This window comes from Triplophysa rosa, linkage group LG1, assembly GCF_024868665.1.
Source record: "Triplophysa rosa linkage group LG1, Trosa_1v2, whole genome shotgun sequence".
Lineage (NCBI taxonomy): Eukaryota > Metazoa > Chordata > Actinopteri > Cypriniformes > Nemacheilidae > Triplophysa > Triplophysa rosa.
In genome coordinates, this window is record NC_079890.1 from 10,434,457 (window position 1) to 10,451,879 (window position 17,423).

At 39.3% G+C, this 17,423-nt stretch overlaps 1 non-coding gene across 1 annotated transcript; it reads right to left on the bottom strand.

Moving 5' to 3' along the window:
• Nucleotides 1-6,648: 6,648 nt before the first annotated feature.
• Nucleotides 6,649-6,812, bottom strand: LOC130563087 (U1 spliceosomal RNA). Its single transcript, XR_008964040.1, has one exon. It is a non-coding gene; the product is annotated as a U1 spliceosomal RNA (small nuclear RNA).
• Between the last annotated feature and the right edge of the window lie 10,611 nt (nucleotides 6,813-17,423).

Sequence of the window (17,423 nt, forward strand, 5' to 3'; positions counted from 1 at the left end):
TACAGTGTCTAGAGTTGCCGTAAACTCTAGGCCAGTGGTCACCAACCCTGTTCCTGGAGATCGACCGTCCTGCAGACTGCAGGTCCAACCCTGCTTCAGCACACCTGTCTGTAATTATCAAGCAAACCCGAATACCACCTGTTTGATTGGGGTTAGAGCTTAAATCTTCAGGACGGTCGATCTCCAGGAGCAGGGTTGGTGACCACTGCTCTAGGCCAATCAGAAGGCCGAACCGTTTACAGTTTTGACCGTAGACTGCGGATCAGGTGCGCTTCAAAGCGCCCGTGCGACAGTGACGGAGAGGCGCTTTACTAGAGCACCGAGTTCGTATTAATATTACACGGTAATCTTGTCAATCATTTATTTTTTTAATTCGCGGTCTGGGGACATAACGCTAACCTGCTTCCCTAACGCTTCTACCAGAAGTTAATCGGTGACCTGTCATTCACAGCGTTCGTGGTAAGAGTGATTTATTATAATATTTACACGACATTAAAAAGTAGACAAATTACTTGCATTCGTTTTATTGACGAATTACAAGCTTAGGATAGTTCCTCCATATGTTGTCCGATTGAAAAGCGTTAGCTGCTCTTGACCTTTCAATTGACCTTTCATTACGACAATTAACCAATGTCTTTTTTGTGGTAAAAGTGTAGTAACCATGGGGGTTTTGGTGTACTGGTGGCCATTGGCTTGGTTTCTGTAACAAAACCATGGTTATTTTGTGGTAACCATCGTTTATGTTAAACTGTAACCATGGTTATTGTTTTAAAGCTTACCCAAGATAACATTCTATTACATTTAAGACGTTTACACATTTAAAGAAATCAAAACATCAGTATGCGTGAGGAAGCAGAAAAGATTATAGAACACGCTAAAACAAATGTATGTAATATGTGGCACATAAACCTTTGTTTGTGGACATGTTTAATTTCATCATGACCTCATGTATTGGTCATGCTAAGAAAAGCCCCCTGTTTCCTACAGGTGTGTTTAACATGGATGCATTGTTGCCTACGCTGGACATTTTAGACCACAAAATAGGCAACAATGCCTTCTTAAGGCTTCAAATGAGGCCAAATCACTGGCATGTCGCAACACATGCTATGACAGGAACACAATCCAGGATAAAAAGATGGCTTGTCATGAAGGTCTTATCTTGGGATGGGTACCGAAACCGGTATTAAATGGCCCCCGGGGAAAAATTATGAAAGACCGGAGCATCGATAAGCTCGATCCGCCCTTATCGGTTCAGCTTTCGGTCCTCAGGAAAAAAAATATTATATGTTATTGCTACATTAACTTTATGTTGCACATTTTATCTCAACAATAGTTTCTAATTTTCAATAACACCAAGTCTTTGGCGCATGCATATTCGTTATTCCCAGCAGAGCGCGCGAGGCGGCACGTCACTAGTCTCTCGCACAGTTTGTATCCACAGCGCACACACTCACGAAGAGCCGCACGATGGCGGAGAGAACTGAACGTTCAAAAGTGTGGTTACACTTCACCAAAGTTGATGCTGACAGTGACAATGTTCGTTGCCACAAGTGCAACAAAACCTTTGCTTGTAAGGGTGGAAACACAAGTAATCTGTCAAAGCACTTGTCAAAAGTGCACCATGTACGGACAGAGAGTTGCACTGTTTTTGACTTCTTAGTCCAATCTAGTTCATCTCTTGATGCCCCATCTATGTCAGGTATGTATGCTGAATGCTAACAGACGTTACTTGAACTCTGACATTCTTTATATATGCTAATGCCATACACCCTATTTAAAACAACTGTAAATTTGATCTAACTGGTTTCCATAACCTTAAAACTATTCTAATTTCACATGGGTGAAAGGAAATTACACATTTAATCCATTTTCTATTAACTACTTAAATGATTACACATATAGGCTGATTTATTTTTTATTATTACACTGAGAACTGAAATAATTCAGTGCAGTATGCACAAAATAAACATGCACAAATACATAACTATTTAGAGTAAAATTCAATTACCCTTATAAAGATTGCTAAATGTTTTTTAAGCTGCAGCAAACCAACCCACTCCTTCTGATTCAGCTGGTCCATCCCCAAGAAGACATATCTTTATATCAAAAAGTACCGATAAGAATACGGTTAAAGTACCGGACCGATAAGCTGTATCGATAAGAGTAGTAATACCGTTAAAATCTTAACGATACCCATCCCTAGTCATATCTTGGCACTAAAGCTGTTAATGTATTTCCACCCTATGTTTACACTGCCTGTCATTGTGCTTGTCACCGACATCATTACAAATTCTACGTCTTCAGCTATAAAGAGATGTCAGCCTATCACCTCGAGTCCGTCAGAGGCTCAGTACCTTGGCCAGCTTAATCTGACCTTTGGCAAATACTTTGGCAAGCTTTAAATGGCTGGTGGAGAATGATGTTGGCTACATTAAGTAGTTAGTGTGTTGTACTAAACAAAACCAACACTTTCATGATTTGTTTTCGCCGTCATTTGATAAAATTATTTGTATTTATTCACTGTCTGTAAAGATCTGTAATTATTAATCGTTATTATGTAACTTTTTAGTATCCTTGATCTCCCCGTGAAAGAAAGCCGCCATCCTGACAAAAAACCGAGCCATGGCAGCTGGGTGAAGGATCAGGCATTTTTTTGCTGTTTTGAATTATAAATGTTATCATAGCATGAACTGTTAAAGGGATAATTCACCCAAGAATGAAAATGATGTCATCATTTGTTCACCATCTTGTCATTTCAAACAAATCACTGTTGTTCGGTTACTAACATTCTTCAAATGATCTTCTTTTGTGACAGTGATACCCATTGACTTGTGTTGGTTTTGTGTCCATACAATAAAAGTGACTGGGAACCGCCGTTGTTCGGTTACACACTTGTCAACCAAAAAAGGGACAGATCAAGGTTTGGCTGTTGCCACCAATACGCCCTTTTCACATGACGTCACGCATCTTCCGTTCTTCCGCGAAGCAGTGTATCGTTACTTCCGCTAGCACTCCAGTTCATAAGGTGGTGGTAATGCTCCTATAAGATGGTTTGCCAACTGCCAGTAAAACTCAAGAAGAAGTTACTTCCGCTAGCGTGTTATCACTCGCGTCACCGGCCTCGCGCAGTTTCCTCACGGCCCTCGTCCCGCTCTGCTTGTCACAAAGGTCTTGCAGACAAATTTTCGCTAACCACAAGATCAAAGCTAGAGAAAGGATACAAATTCTTCGTTGAACAGCACCTATTTGATTATGAAGGTAAGTGTTTTGTTTTCTTTTTGTGTTAGCGAAGGCGCTAGGATAAGTACTTGACCACGTGTTCTGTCAGTTTTTTTTCCACTGTTGTTAAATTCAAGCGCAAAGGCAAAACGGAAGTTCTTCTTCTTCTTCTTCTTGTTTGTTGCAAGACGGATGTTATGATACACTGCTTTGCGAAAAGGCGGAAGTTAAGTGACGTCATTGTGAAAAGGGCCTATTCTGGGACCAGCTGACCTACAGGACAGTATGAGGTCACTCAGTCTTTGGCAGGAACCATCTCTTAACTTTATTTCCCCCTTCTCCTCCCAATCAGCTGTTACCTTCACCAGTCCGCAGCATTCCACTAGCAGGACTCTAGCCACCCTACACGTCCAGTCAGCTGATGGGCACACTCATAACAGGACGTCCTGCCATCTACCTGCCACAGGCATCTGTTTATCGCCAGCAAGATCAACCTCAACAAGAGGAAAAAATCAGAACGCAGCGGTAGTGGCATGTGACTACAGGTGACTACTGTGTGGCGAACCCACTTAAGGTCACAAAAAGTACAGAAAAAAGACCTACTGTGAAAATTCCAAATCATCCAAGTCCAAATATCTTGCTGGACAGAAAAAGTGGAGTGGTTGATTTGGAGATGTGCTAATTTTAGCCTGCTAGCACAGAAATTATAATCCCACTCTCTACACAGCAAAATCGCCAGTGTTAAAAAGGGTCAAATTAACTCTCACAGTGTTTATGAGTTCAGAGTCTTTGAGAGTGTGGATTATATATACACTGTGAGTGTTAATTTGACTTTTTTTAACACTGGCGATTTTACTGTGTAGGTGATTCGCAGTCCAAAGGCACGCCTCCTCCAAACACATGAATGTATTTCGTAAATCCACATAATGAATTATAAAAACTAAATCCATTAAATTCTTTTCAAAGCAAGTACATGCCTGTCCAAAAAAAAAGAGCAACCATGGTCTTTTAGACACTTTGCCTGCCGGAGCTGTCTCCATCGTGTAAAAGCTGAACCAATGTTAATTCAAGTTTTTCCTCTTTCATAATCCGGACGTTTTTTCGTCACTGCTTTTTCAAAAACTGACTTTCGTTTTGTAGATTTACTTGTTGTCGGTTCCGCAGGAAAGTTTGATTGTTGCCGATTGTCCTCCATTCTCCCTACATTGACACAGCGGACGTGAGTGCGCTGATGACGTAAAATAAACAGGGTGCACAGTGGTATGCAAAATACGTTAGCTGAAAATGTACACATGACCAGTCACAGCATTCGGCCAGAACGTTTTGATTGGGGGAACGTTTTAGGTCCTATGCCTTTCACGGACGATATATAATTATAAAAATATTATTTGACCCACTATACTTCTTGATTGCTATCAAGATGTAAAGATATTTACAACCAGCATGACAAAAAATGTTTCTTGACAGGATCACCTATCCCTTTCAACTTGTATCACAGTGCTACTGTTGTTGTTTTTTATTTTCTTTTAGAAAAAAAATTATGCGCTGGCAATAATTGTACATTAACGTGGCACTATTCATATATCTATTACTGCAATCAATATTAATATAGCTAATGGGTGGTTATATTCATTATGAAAACATAACATATCTATTCTGAAAGTTTTCATGTCAAGAAGGTCAAACAACATGTTGACTGTTCAGAACTGTATTCTTTGCACTTTTAACGTAAAGTTTCTGATGTTGGTTTTTGTAAACATGAATGACTAAAAAAGTGAGTTATTTTAAACATTTTGTACAACCTCTTTCTAGGAGCAATGAAAATATATTTTATATTGTTCGCAGGATCACAGTGGAGACCCAGTATTGACTAGACAAAGGTGTAGTGGTACATCTGGACAAATTCCACTGGATCCATCCATTTGATGCAGCCATTTGCACAGACAGCCATTCCAAGAATGCTGTGTTCAAATCTGTGCTAGCAGGTGCAGTTCTGGCCTACAACCGCACAGGCTTAAAGCTGCTAATCGAAGCTGTCAGAGCAAAGAATCCAGTGACATTTAACCGTGCTGTGACTGTATCAAGAAAATAACTGGAAAGTTGGTAAGCCATGATGAGCAAGGTGTGGGAAAGCCTTCCCCGTGACATTTTACAAATCCAGTTTAAGCGGTGCATCCCTGTCCACATAACTCTTACAAAGGCTGGATGAGGTGCAGTGATTTGATCAGTAGTGAGTAATTTTGTGTTTAACCTCTATCAGAAATGTTTTTTACTTAATCTTTATGTTTATTTTTTTAGTGTTAGCGTGTTAAAATGCACACAGTTGCTTAGGCTGCATTTTAACATGCTATTAATGTACTTATTAAACAGAAGGATGCTTGCAGTCCCAGCCTTTCTTGCTCCAGCATCATATCAACTACTCACAGATCGAGCATATACAAATTTAAAGCAAAGCAACAAGTTTTGAAGGAACAGACATTGTGATGCTAGTTCCAAAGACCCTGATACAGTATAAATAAACAGAGATGGAGACCATTTGGCAACTAAACTGTAGTCTGGAGCTAATCACCCATATCCCCCCACTGTCTTCGTCATGAGGATGGCCCCCAAGTCACTAAAAGACAAGGTTCTCCCCGGTGACTCCATCCTACAGCATTTGCCAGTCTCATTCATATTTTAGGCAAGATTAAAGGACACAGTCACTGTAAATTGTTCATGCTCAATTTGACTAAAGACGGAACATTATAGGCCTGCATTTTTTAACATTAACAATTTACCCTAACAAAGCTTTAAGTTGCTTTGTGTGGAATGCCTCATTAGGCAGAAAACAAATAAATGTGGCCCCCTGTCTCTCACAAGATGGTCCCAATTCAGAGAAAGAGGTTGTCCAGCCTGGTCAGCTTGACCCAGATGAGGTGACCAAGAGTGACGGGGAGTATGACATGACTGCATGAGCATGACAATTAGCTATTCCATTTCATTAATGAATAATTACTTTGACATTCAAAATTGGATATTAAATGCTCTCTAATCTAATTATTCTCAAATTCACATTTTAAACAGCCTCCTAGAGCATTTTAAATGCTTGTCATGCCTTGGAGAACTACTGATATACCACCATCTGCTGTTGAAAACATAAAATGACAAGAATATTCGAGTTTCCTTTTTTCCTACAAAACGGAAAATACAGATTTTCAAAAACAGACCCTAAATTATTTAAAAATCTGGACTTAAACTCTATTAATTGAAAATAACAAGAATGAGAAAGGTATCACATTGTTATGAATGACAAACTCCCGATCAAAAAACAAAACTTAAAATTAATTTGTCAAAATAAGAAAAAAAGAATAGCATGTTATGTGTTACTTAAGAACACAGCATCAACAACAATTCAGTTGCATAAACTAATCTGACGTTAACCAAGTAAATCAGGGGAGAGCGCGAACGCAGTCCCCCACTACCAGAAATTATGCAGTCGAGATTCCCACATTTGGGGAATTCGCAGAAGTCAGCACAGCCGAAGTGCAATGGCTGAGCCTCGCCCTGGGTGAACCACCTTCATGATCATGGTGTCTCCCCTGCCAGGTAAGTATGAGTTGTACACGGACTACAAGGGAAACTCACTTTAGGGAACATACATTTCAACGACGATAAGACGTAAATTAACATAACGCCTTACAATTCAACGGTGTTACAAAATTACTCCAAAACTCCAAAATACAAACTAAACTCTGGTAATTAATATTTCGGGCCCATAATCATATTATTTGCCGTTTATAAAACGGTTAAAATCATAACGCAGAGGAACCGTACTTCGTCACTACATCACTTCCGGAAAATTATAAAGGGGCGCCATGCAGTGGCATTGTAGAGTAATAAACGTAAAACATTAATACTGTATCTGTGTTCAACAGTGCTGTTAAGAACACAAATAGCGGCACAAAACTTATAGTCAAACAGTACATAACTGTACTAGGACCGATCAGACAGTACTGTAATCATGGAGTTTTTAAAGAAACTGACATGCTGATAGCGCATAACAACATACATCTTTATTTTTCAACACCTAACCTCGAAGAATCAAATGAAAAAGATAAAATAGATATGATAGTTACATAGACGCATTCGTCTGCTCTCATGTTTTTGAGAATTACTCAAAAACATGCTTGTCCTTTTACAAAAAAGTAAAAAGGTAAGAAGAATATAGTATAACGAGGCAAAAATAAATATTATTGTCGAACAAAATGAACCTTTACACGTGATCCTCCCAGTAATCTTAAAAAGAACAAGGAACTTCTACCAAATGTCTTAATACTTGTAAGATATCGTTTAATATTGTAATGGTTTTATTACCAGCAGAATTTTCTTCAACAAAGACTGAGAGGACGTGTGGATCTTACAATGAGGTACATCTAGGCACAGTTCTCCCTGAAGCTACTTTAATAACAAAACATTTCAAATGAGAATAAAAACACTATAAAGAGTTGTTTTAAATACATAACGCTGTTGCCATCCAGTGGACAAATTAGGTACTGCTAAAAATCTAATGCGTTGATTAACATTCAATGATTTCAATGCATACGAGAGTTTTGTGTTTACTGGGTGGCTTGTGTTTAGATGAGATTTTTCCTGGTTCTTTGTGTTAACGGCTTTAATATCAGAAAGTATATAATTTTGTTTTTTTATTTTATTTGTTTTTTAATTTCATCTATTGACTTCAAACTATGCAGAATTTTAACTTACTTTAACTAGTTGCTGACTAAATACAGAAGGAAGTCTGGGCTAATAACGCAATACATTTGGCTGCTTTGTGTTACAGCAATAACATTCGCAGACAAAACGTGCAATTTAAAAAATAAATAAAAAACTTTGTTACTCCCAGTATATCAAATCATTTTGAATGTACAAACACTTAAAACCCTGAAGATATAATCCATCAGTGTCAACCTAGACACGTTTTTACACAGATAAAAATAAACTATTGTTGATTTGTTGCGAACGCGTCCAAATGTACCACAGGTTTAAATGATTGCTTGGATCCTACGGTCCTGCAAAATGTCTAGTGAGAACAAGGAAACTACACCATCTCATTGGACACGAATCTACAGTTCTGTAGACTTCGGCCGTAGGCGACCAATCATGTGGTCGGCATCAACTGTCGTCTACCAATCAGAGGCTACACACGGTAGGCGGTCTTAATCAGTTTTGCTTTTCTGATTAGACGAGAGTGTACAGTCACCGTAGACTCCGACCGTGGATTACCAATCATGTTAGATCTAAACATAGTTAGGCCATACCTTTATCGAGGGCAAACCCCCAAGGGTCGCGGTGGGGAACGAGCGCCTGACAGATAAAGGCCCTGTCCCAAATGGCGCACTCCGGTCTTGCGGACCTCCTCCGAGTCCACACTTGATGACGTCAGGAAGTGCAGACCTATAGGGCACTAGGCACGAGTCCACAAGGGTACGGGAGTGCATTTTGGACAGACTTGAGGTCATCACGCCGGAAAGAGCAAGCGGTGCTTACTAATCACTCTCGTTGTCATTCGCTGATCAGTCTGCGCAGCGCCGCGTGAAGTCGACCACTTGTTGTCCCATTGTTGTTATTTGGGACTGGAGCTGCCGGTTTTTATTGTTCTGTATTTCATATGTTTATATTTCATATGTTGATATGCCACCCGAGCATTATAAAATAGATACTTATGTTTGTAATGCATTCATTTGTCATGACGTCATAAATGTATATTTATTAATTTGTTTACACTATACTTAATGTGCATAATGTGTTCTTAATATGCATATATGTTGTTATTTAATATTTCTCTATAATACAGAAGCTGTGTTGTTTAGCCTTACAGAGCCCAGAGACAACTAGATATACTGTAAATCTACAACAAAACAAGACTTATTAACTTAAGTAAGAAAATGCACTGCATTAAAATATTTTATTCTTGAATAGCTGGCTTAATAGAAAATAAATAAGCAATAATACGAATAAGTAACTAATTAATAAATTAAATTAAAAAATGTATCCGTCTTGTTTACGTATATGTCTGACATCCACGACACTCCTCCCATCCGTTCCGTGATTGGGCGCTCGCAAGGATTCCTGGGTAGGGGACTTAAGTGGAGTCTGTAGGCTTGTTCGACTTGATGCGGCGCCGCAAGATCCGACAGGCGGATGACATCAAATTACCGCGAGAGCAATTCGAAAAACCATAAAATGTTTGGTTTCGAATCGCTCTCGCTGTACTTTGATGTCATCCGCCTGTCGGATCAAGTCGAACAAGCCTTGTCGGTACACGATCCGGGATGCCTGCACGATCCGTCCGCGCATGCGCATAATGACGTAGTAGAAAACGCGCATGCGCAAATGATAATTCTGTTTTGCGAAGATTTAAGACACTGCACGATCTGTTACACGCTTGCGCACCTTTGTACCGCGACTTTCACTACTGTCCACCTCTGGTCTCATGTCACTTGTGTGTGCAAACTATGCGTTCTTTCAAGTCATTTCCATTGTCATTTTGAAATACTCTTTAACATTTCCCCAGACTTGTTTGTAGTTCTTTCTTCATGTAAGTGCAGATAGTCTAGGCAGAAATGCATATTATGTTCCTTATTGTCTTCTGTAAACACCATTGAAGGGATTATTGTCCTCATTTAGATTATATAGATAGATATATTAGCCTATATAGACCCATACTAATACAAAATTACTCAATTTTAAGTTAACTAATATTAGCAGCTTTTAATAAAAAAACGACACAAACCGTCTTTGACAATACTACGGACCTCAGATCGAAACACAGCAAGTTAAGTAGGCCTAATGCCATACAGCAATGAATCGCAAAGGGGAGTATGGAGGAAACTGAAGGTTTGCAGTGACAGAAAGGCTCTTTCTGAATTAAATGAATTAAAGTTTGTTGTTTAAATGATGCCGGTTCCCGCCTCCTTCCTCCCGGGTTTCGGCACCAGTGTAACAAAGTTCAATGTAGGGAAGGAAGGAGGCGGGAACCGGCATCATTTAAACAACAAACTTTAATTCAAAATAAATAAACAATAATCCAGCAAATAAAAGGCCGGCAGCCACCTCACGGTCGACTGCCGGCCACACGAACATAAACAAACTTAACTGTTTCCGGGCCCGGGTCCTCTCTCTCCGTATTCTCCTGCGTAGTGTATTTCTCTTCATAATAATTTTTATTGAATAGCATATGAATATAATGAGATTAAATTGAAGAATGGACATAAATATTCAACTAATAAATAGACTGTTTATTGATGTGAAAAAAATCGAATGCATTAATCAGTATACACAGAAAGTATCCAATTAATTCATACATAGTTGTATGTGTCAATGTGGCGTATTCTTTACGTCTTCCTTTGCAACAGAGGCAATAAGTCTTACATTTCGTAGGGTAACAGTTTACAATAAGGCAATCCAAAACATAAACAGAATGACTCTTAAATTATAAATAAATAAACAGCAGTAAATCATTTGCATGGCCCAATCGTTTACATTTATTTATTGTACGTAAAAGGACTTGGTAGCAAAATGTTGTGCATTGATGATGTTAGCGATTCCGATTGACCAGGAGTGACCTTTCCTTTCGGAAACCTAGAAAAACATAAACAGTAATAACACGTGACAAATTGTACACAGCCAACCAATCATCTACAACATCAAATGCACTTCAGTACAGCGCATCGCCTCTCGGGGCGATGGGACCACACAAAGTGCAAATCCCGATCTGGACTGTGGACATATACGGGACGGGATTGGCTGGGAGTCTACCGACTATAGTGCAATGCCATGACTTTAAATATAATTAGCATATTTTTGTTATGCCTTTATAGAGGCCTAATTATTGATGCCTATAAAATGTTTAATTTTGATGACAGCATTGTAGAGTCTATGATGACATAATATGAATTTTACATTCATTTATCACTCATTTCATTAAACTCGTTTCATTAAAAGCATATGTTTCTTTTTAGCATTTTGTATGTCATAATATTTCCAATGTTATGTGTGTTTGTGTTGCAGGTGGAGCAACACAAGTATGATTGTAGGAGATTGTATAGCTTGTACTGTATGTATGATTGTAGGAGAAATCCAGTGGCATACAGAAGCTAGACTCAATGGGAGATGATATTGCTAAAAAAGTGTAAAGTTTGTATCATTTATGTTGTTTTTGTTAAAGTGCAAAGGAAACAGTTCTGAACAGTAAAAAATGTGCTGCCAGGTCAATTATTTAAGAATTAAAGGTCAGTTATTCAAGTATTGTTGCCATAGAACAATTAGAAATGGACGATTTGAAAATATATCATTGTCAATTTATTATTGTCATGTCTTTTAATTTATCATGGATTTTGATAATGTGGGATGGATGAAAATAAAGATCAGACAAAATTGAAGTTGTACACATTGTTTAATAAATAATACACATTTTAGACATTCCAACATTTAGAAAAACAGACATTAAATAATGCACATTTTAGACATTCCAACATTTAGAAAAACAGACATAATAAAGTCCTCAATTATCACAATTATTAACTTAACATTAAAATTGCAAAGGAAACTCTGAGCAAGTGCTGCTGTAAGCAAAGTGCTGCCAGGTCATTTTTTCTTTAACAACAAGATGGAACAGTAGGAACTCAAGGTTGGTCCTTCAAGTATATAAAAACACATTTCTACCTTAAATAACAGTATAAAATAGAAACAACAAGATGGAACAGTAGGAACTCAAGGTCGGTCCTTCAAGTATATAAAAACACACATTTCTAATTTAAATAACAGTATAAAATAGAAACTTCAGTGTAATATAGAAACATCAGGGGTCAACTTGGATTTTCAAGAACTGAAGTACTGCCAGGTACAAGTAAACAACAATGAAGACATTATACGTATATAAAAATAAATATCATTACTGTCAATGTAAACTCAGTTATTTGCTGTTTTGTAATACCTTACAGTACAGCTATAGGTGTAGAAGAGAGAGAGAACTATATACAGAAATATAATACTACACTATATGTCTGCCTAGACAGACTCGAGGGGCTGGGACTGAGTCCAAGACATTGTCCACTGCCTTTTTAAAGTCTGCGAAGTTTGCAAAAGTCTGTCCAGCAAGGCCTTTGGATGTGGATGATTTGGTGCTTTCACAGTAAGTTTTTTTTCCAGTACTTTAGGTGGCCTTGAGTGGGTTGGCCACATAGTGCACAAATGTATACTTTAACCCCAGCTGGAGGTCCCACACCACTTCGCTCTGCCTGTTTCCTCTTGTAGAGGGTCGATCTTGCTGGTGACGGTGGAGGAAAGGATGCCTGCGGCAGGAAAACAGCAGGAGATCCTGTAAGAGGTACAGCCATCAGCTGACTGGAAGTGTGGGTAGGCTGGAGTGCTAGTGGTGGCGTGGTGAGAACTGGTGCTGGTAAGAGCTAAGTGAGAGCAGTGGGGGGCACAGGTACGACATTCGGGAGTCTCGATTTAATTTTCCGGATCCCTGCCAAGGATGGAGTGATTTCAAACTGTACCGTAGGTTGGCTGGTGTGGGGCCTTTCATCTGGAAGCTCAGTCGCTGGGGGCTGGCTGGCTCCAGAAACACTGTGATGACTTCTGAGGACAGATAAACCTTGATCCGTCACGTTTGTGGCTGACAAGGGCTCCTGTCTTCTGATGAATTCGCTGACACATTTAGAGTTAATTTTCAGTATTGGAATACCAAGTTTACTTAGTACTGCATCATCCACGGTCACTCTCTGCTGCACACGCTGGTACATTTTGGTGATCTGATGCTTCAGTGGTCCTGTTTGCACCTTTCCTCCACAAGCACGATGAAGCCACAGCTGTTTAATAATGCAGTACATCAGCCGGTTCTTTCTGGAGTCAACCATGTGGGCGTCTGAGTAACGCTTACTGAACTTCAGCTTTTGCACCAAAGACAACTCAGATGGATCTCCATTTGTGCGGCCAAAGAGAGCATTACCCCAGCGTGCTGAGTAAAGGCTGTCGAACTGCTGGATGCTAAGATCATGGAGGTCAAGCTTGTTCCAGGCACTGATGACCCTCTGTCTAGTAGAATCACTTATTGCCAGCTTTCCCTCTTCCAAGGCAATCTCAATAAGGTGGGGTCCGGTCCTGGGGAGGATTCTACGAAGCACAGGTGAATTTCAGCCTTGACGTTAATAACTTGTTGCACCGTGATTTTTAGTAAAGGCATCTTAAATCTAACTCTTTGTTGAGAATGTACCGCCTGAAGCGCTTCAGTGACTTGGTCATGATGTCCTCCTTCATCACCAGCCACTGCCGCACAGAGCAGTTTGCCTCCTGTGCCATCTTCCTCTCTTGGGCGGTCCCAGCTTGTGGGTCAGCTTGAAGGTTCTTGTGCAGGCTGTACCACTGCCACATCTCTAGGAACGTGAACGATCTAAAGCGGACTTGCCCATAAATGGCCCTGTCCATGTTTATCTCGAGGTGGCAGGAGACCTGTGGAAACAGCTGCACATATGTCAACAGGAGATCCTTCACCCAGCTGCCATGGCTTGGTTTTTTGTCAGGATGGCGGCTTTCTTTTATGTGGAGATCTAGAATACTAAAATGTCACAAAATAATGATGATTCACATTTACAGATCATTACAGACAGTGAATAAATGAAAATAATTTTATCAAAGTATGACGAAAACAAATCATGAAAGTGTTCGTTTTGTTTAGTGCAACACACTTACTACTAAATGTGTAATGATGTTAATGACAAGCACAATGACCAGCAGTGTAAACACAGGGTGGAAATACATTAACAGCTTTAGTGCCAAGATATGACCTTCATGACAAGCCGTCTTTTTATCCGGGACTGTGCTCCTCTCATGGCATGTGTTGTGAGATGCCAGTGACTTGGCCTCCTTTGAACCCTTAAGAAGGCATGTTTGCCTATTTTGTGGCACACTTGCGTCCAAAATGTTCAGGGTGGGCAACAATGGATCCATGTTAAACACACCTGTAGGAAACAGGGGGCTTTTCTTAGCATGACCAATACATGAGGTCATGATGAAGTTAAACATGTCCACGAACAAAGGTTTATGTTACGTATTTGTGACGAGGGAGGCGTGACGAGAGCCGTGGGAGGAAGAAGCGAGGCCGGGACGCGATTGATAATGAGTGTCAGCTGGGCGTCATTCCGGCCTCGTATCTCTCACGGAGGAGCGGAAGCATAAAAGGATGAACGGCAGGAGAATACGGAGAGAGAGGACCCGGGCCCGGAAACAGTTAAGTTTGTTTATGTTCGTGTGGCCGGCAGTCGACCGTGAGGTGGCTGCCGGCCTTTTATTTGCTGGATTATTGTTTATTTATTTTGAATTAAAGTTTGTTGTTTAAATGATGCCGGTTCCCGCCTCCTTCCTTCCCTACATTGAACTTTGTTACACTGGTGCCGAAACCCGGGAGGAAGGAGGCGGGAACCGGCATCATTTAAACAACAAACTTTAATTCATTTAATTCAGAAAGAGCCTTTCTGTCACTGCAAACCTTCAGTTTCCTCCATACTCCCCTTTGCGATTCATTGCTGTATGGCATTAGGCCTACTTAACTTGCTGTGTTTCGATCTGAGGTCCGTAGTATTGTCAAAGACGGTTTGTGTCGTTTTTTTATTAAAAGCTGCTAATATTAGTTAACTTAAAATTGAGTAATTTTGTATTAGTATGGGTCTATATAGGCTAATATATCTNTCATTCTAATAAAACCACACTGTGTGTAGGCCTACCTCAACATCAGACATTATAGATATCGAAATAAAATAACCAATGACTTCAACACAATATTTAAAGCAGATTTTTATTGACAGAAGAATAAACATTTAATTATCTTCAGGCTAACAATATTCTTGTCTCACCACAGAAGTATAGCGCGGCTCCGTCTTTAGATATAACAATCAAAAGCCCTGAGTTTCAGTCCTTTCATCATGGTCTGTTGATTTAGATGTGTCAAATCAATCGAAAATCACGAAAATATAAGTCTACTCTCAAATCTGTACGGTTTTAAATAAAAAATTAAAATAAATAAACCGCTAAACTAATGTGTTAGTCGTGAGGTAAAACGAAATGACCGTTAATTTTTAAATGACGGGAGTGCGCGGCAGAGCGGAGAATGCACGTGCTCGAGCGCACACACATACAGTAACAGACAACCACACTAAAGAAATACACATGGATATAGATGATTGTATTTTCATTTAGCTTAACTAGTTTATTATTTTCAGCCATTAAAGGGCACATTTATTAATTTAATTTGGTTTTCAATGTGATCTTATAATTTATGCATTGCACATGTCACTGACGTTTACCAGTTTTGACTATTTTTACCATAAAAATAGCCAAAAAAAAGAACCATCAGGGAACGTTACTTTCTGGTTATTTTCTGGTAGCAAAAAATAACCAATAAATAGCCATCAGAGAACGTTATTTTCTGGTTGCAAAAAAATAACCAGAAAATAACCATCAGGGAACGTTACTTTCTGGTTATTTTCTGGTTGCAAAAAAATAACCAGAAAATAACCATCAGGGAACGTTACTTTCTGGTTATTTTCTGGTTGCAAAAAAAGAACCAAAAAAGAACCATCAGAGAACGTTATTTTCTGGTTATTTAAAAAAACCAGCCTGCAACGTTCTGGGAACGTTATTTTCTGTTTGCAAAAAATAAAACCTGAAAAGAACGTTCTTAGAACGTTATTTTTTGGTTCCCAAAAAAATAACCAAAAGGGAACCAAAAACTAACGTTAGGGGAACGTTCTGTGTTTGCTGGGCTGGCGCTCATCACTGAACACAGCAGAACATCACCATCACTGATCTCTTGCTATAATATAATACAATATACAATACTCCCACCTTGTGTGTAATTACCTAAAGACACGACTAAACCTACATCAACAAAGAACCTAATACATACTGTATGTATAACGTAACGTAATAATAAATGCCATCAATGCCTGTTTTATTACTTGTAATCTTCTTTAAAAAAGTCTTCACCTATTTACCCGGTCTGCCATATAAGCATTATTCTTGTCCATCGCGTGTTTATTTGTCCTTTTTAACGTTTTGGTTATATAATTCCAATGTTTTCCACTCATGTCTCTTCAAAATATATATAAAAAATCAATTAAAACAAAACGAGCAGTTAGCTGTTCTTTGTCTTTATTGAACATTACACTTTGTTTGGTCCGTTTTGTAACATGACTGCAATTAAAATTACAAGCTAACAAAACCCATTGACATCCATTTAAAAAACTAGCCTGTTGTCTCCTTTGCTGTGTTCCGATGAAGCCAATGTGATAGCATTAGCCGTTGCGCTTTTTTGGCTAAACCTTGCACCGGCTTCCCTTAGTGGCTGTGGCTTTGGCTCTGGTGTGTGTGTGGGGGGGGGGGCTGAGTAAATTAAGTCTCACGTCACACAACAGCAGATTCGACTAGGACTAGGCACAATTCAGATATCTTTAAATATAATTGTGACTAGTCGAAAAACAATTATAGCTATCTAAAACATATTTAATGGATAGTCAAACCACTGTTTTTTTATGACAAAAGCGCTTGCCATACGGAGTGCGCCATTTGGGGCACGGCCTTTATCTGTCAGGCGCTCGTTCCCCACGGGGGTTTGCCCTCGATAAACGTATGGCCTAACTATGTTTAGATCTAACATGATTGGTAATCCACGGTCGGAGTCTACGGTGACTGTAGACTCTCGTCTAATCAGAAAAGCAAAACTAATTAAGACCGCCTACCGTGTGTGTAGCCTCTGATTGGTAGACGACAGTTGATGCCAACCACATGATTGGTCGCCTACGGCTGAAGTCTAAGGAACTGTAGGTTCGTGTCCAATGAGATGGTGTAATTCCCTTGTCCACTCCAGACATTTTGCAGGACCGTAGGATCCAAGCAATCATTTAAACCTGTGGTACATTTGGACGAGTTAGCAATAACTCAACAAAAGTTTATTTTTATCTGTGTAAAAACGTGTCTAGGTTGACACTGATGTCTGGATTATATCTTCAAGGTTTTAAGTGTTTGTACATTCAAAATGATTTGATATACTGGGAGTAACAAAGTTTTTTATTTATTTTTTAAATTGCCCGTTTTGTCTGCGAATGTTATTGCTGTAACACAAAGCAGCCAAATGAATTGCGTTATTAGCCCAGACTTCCTTCTGT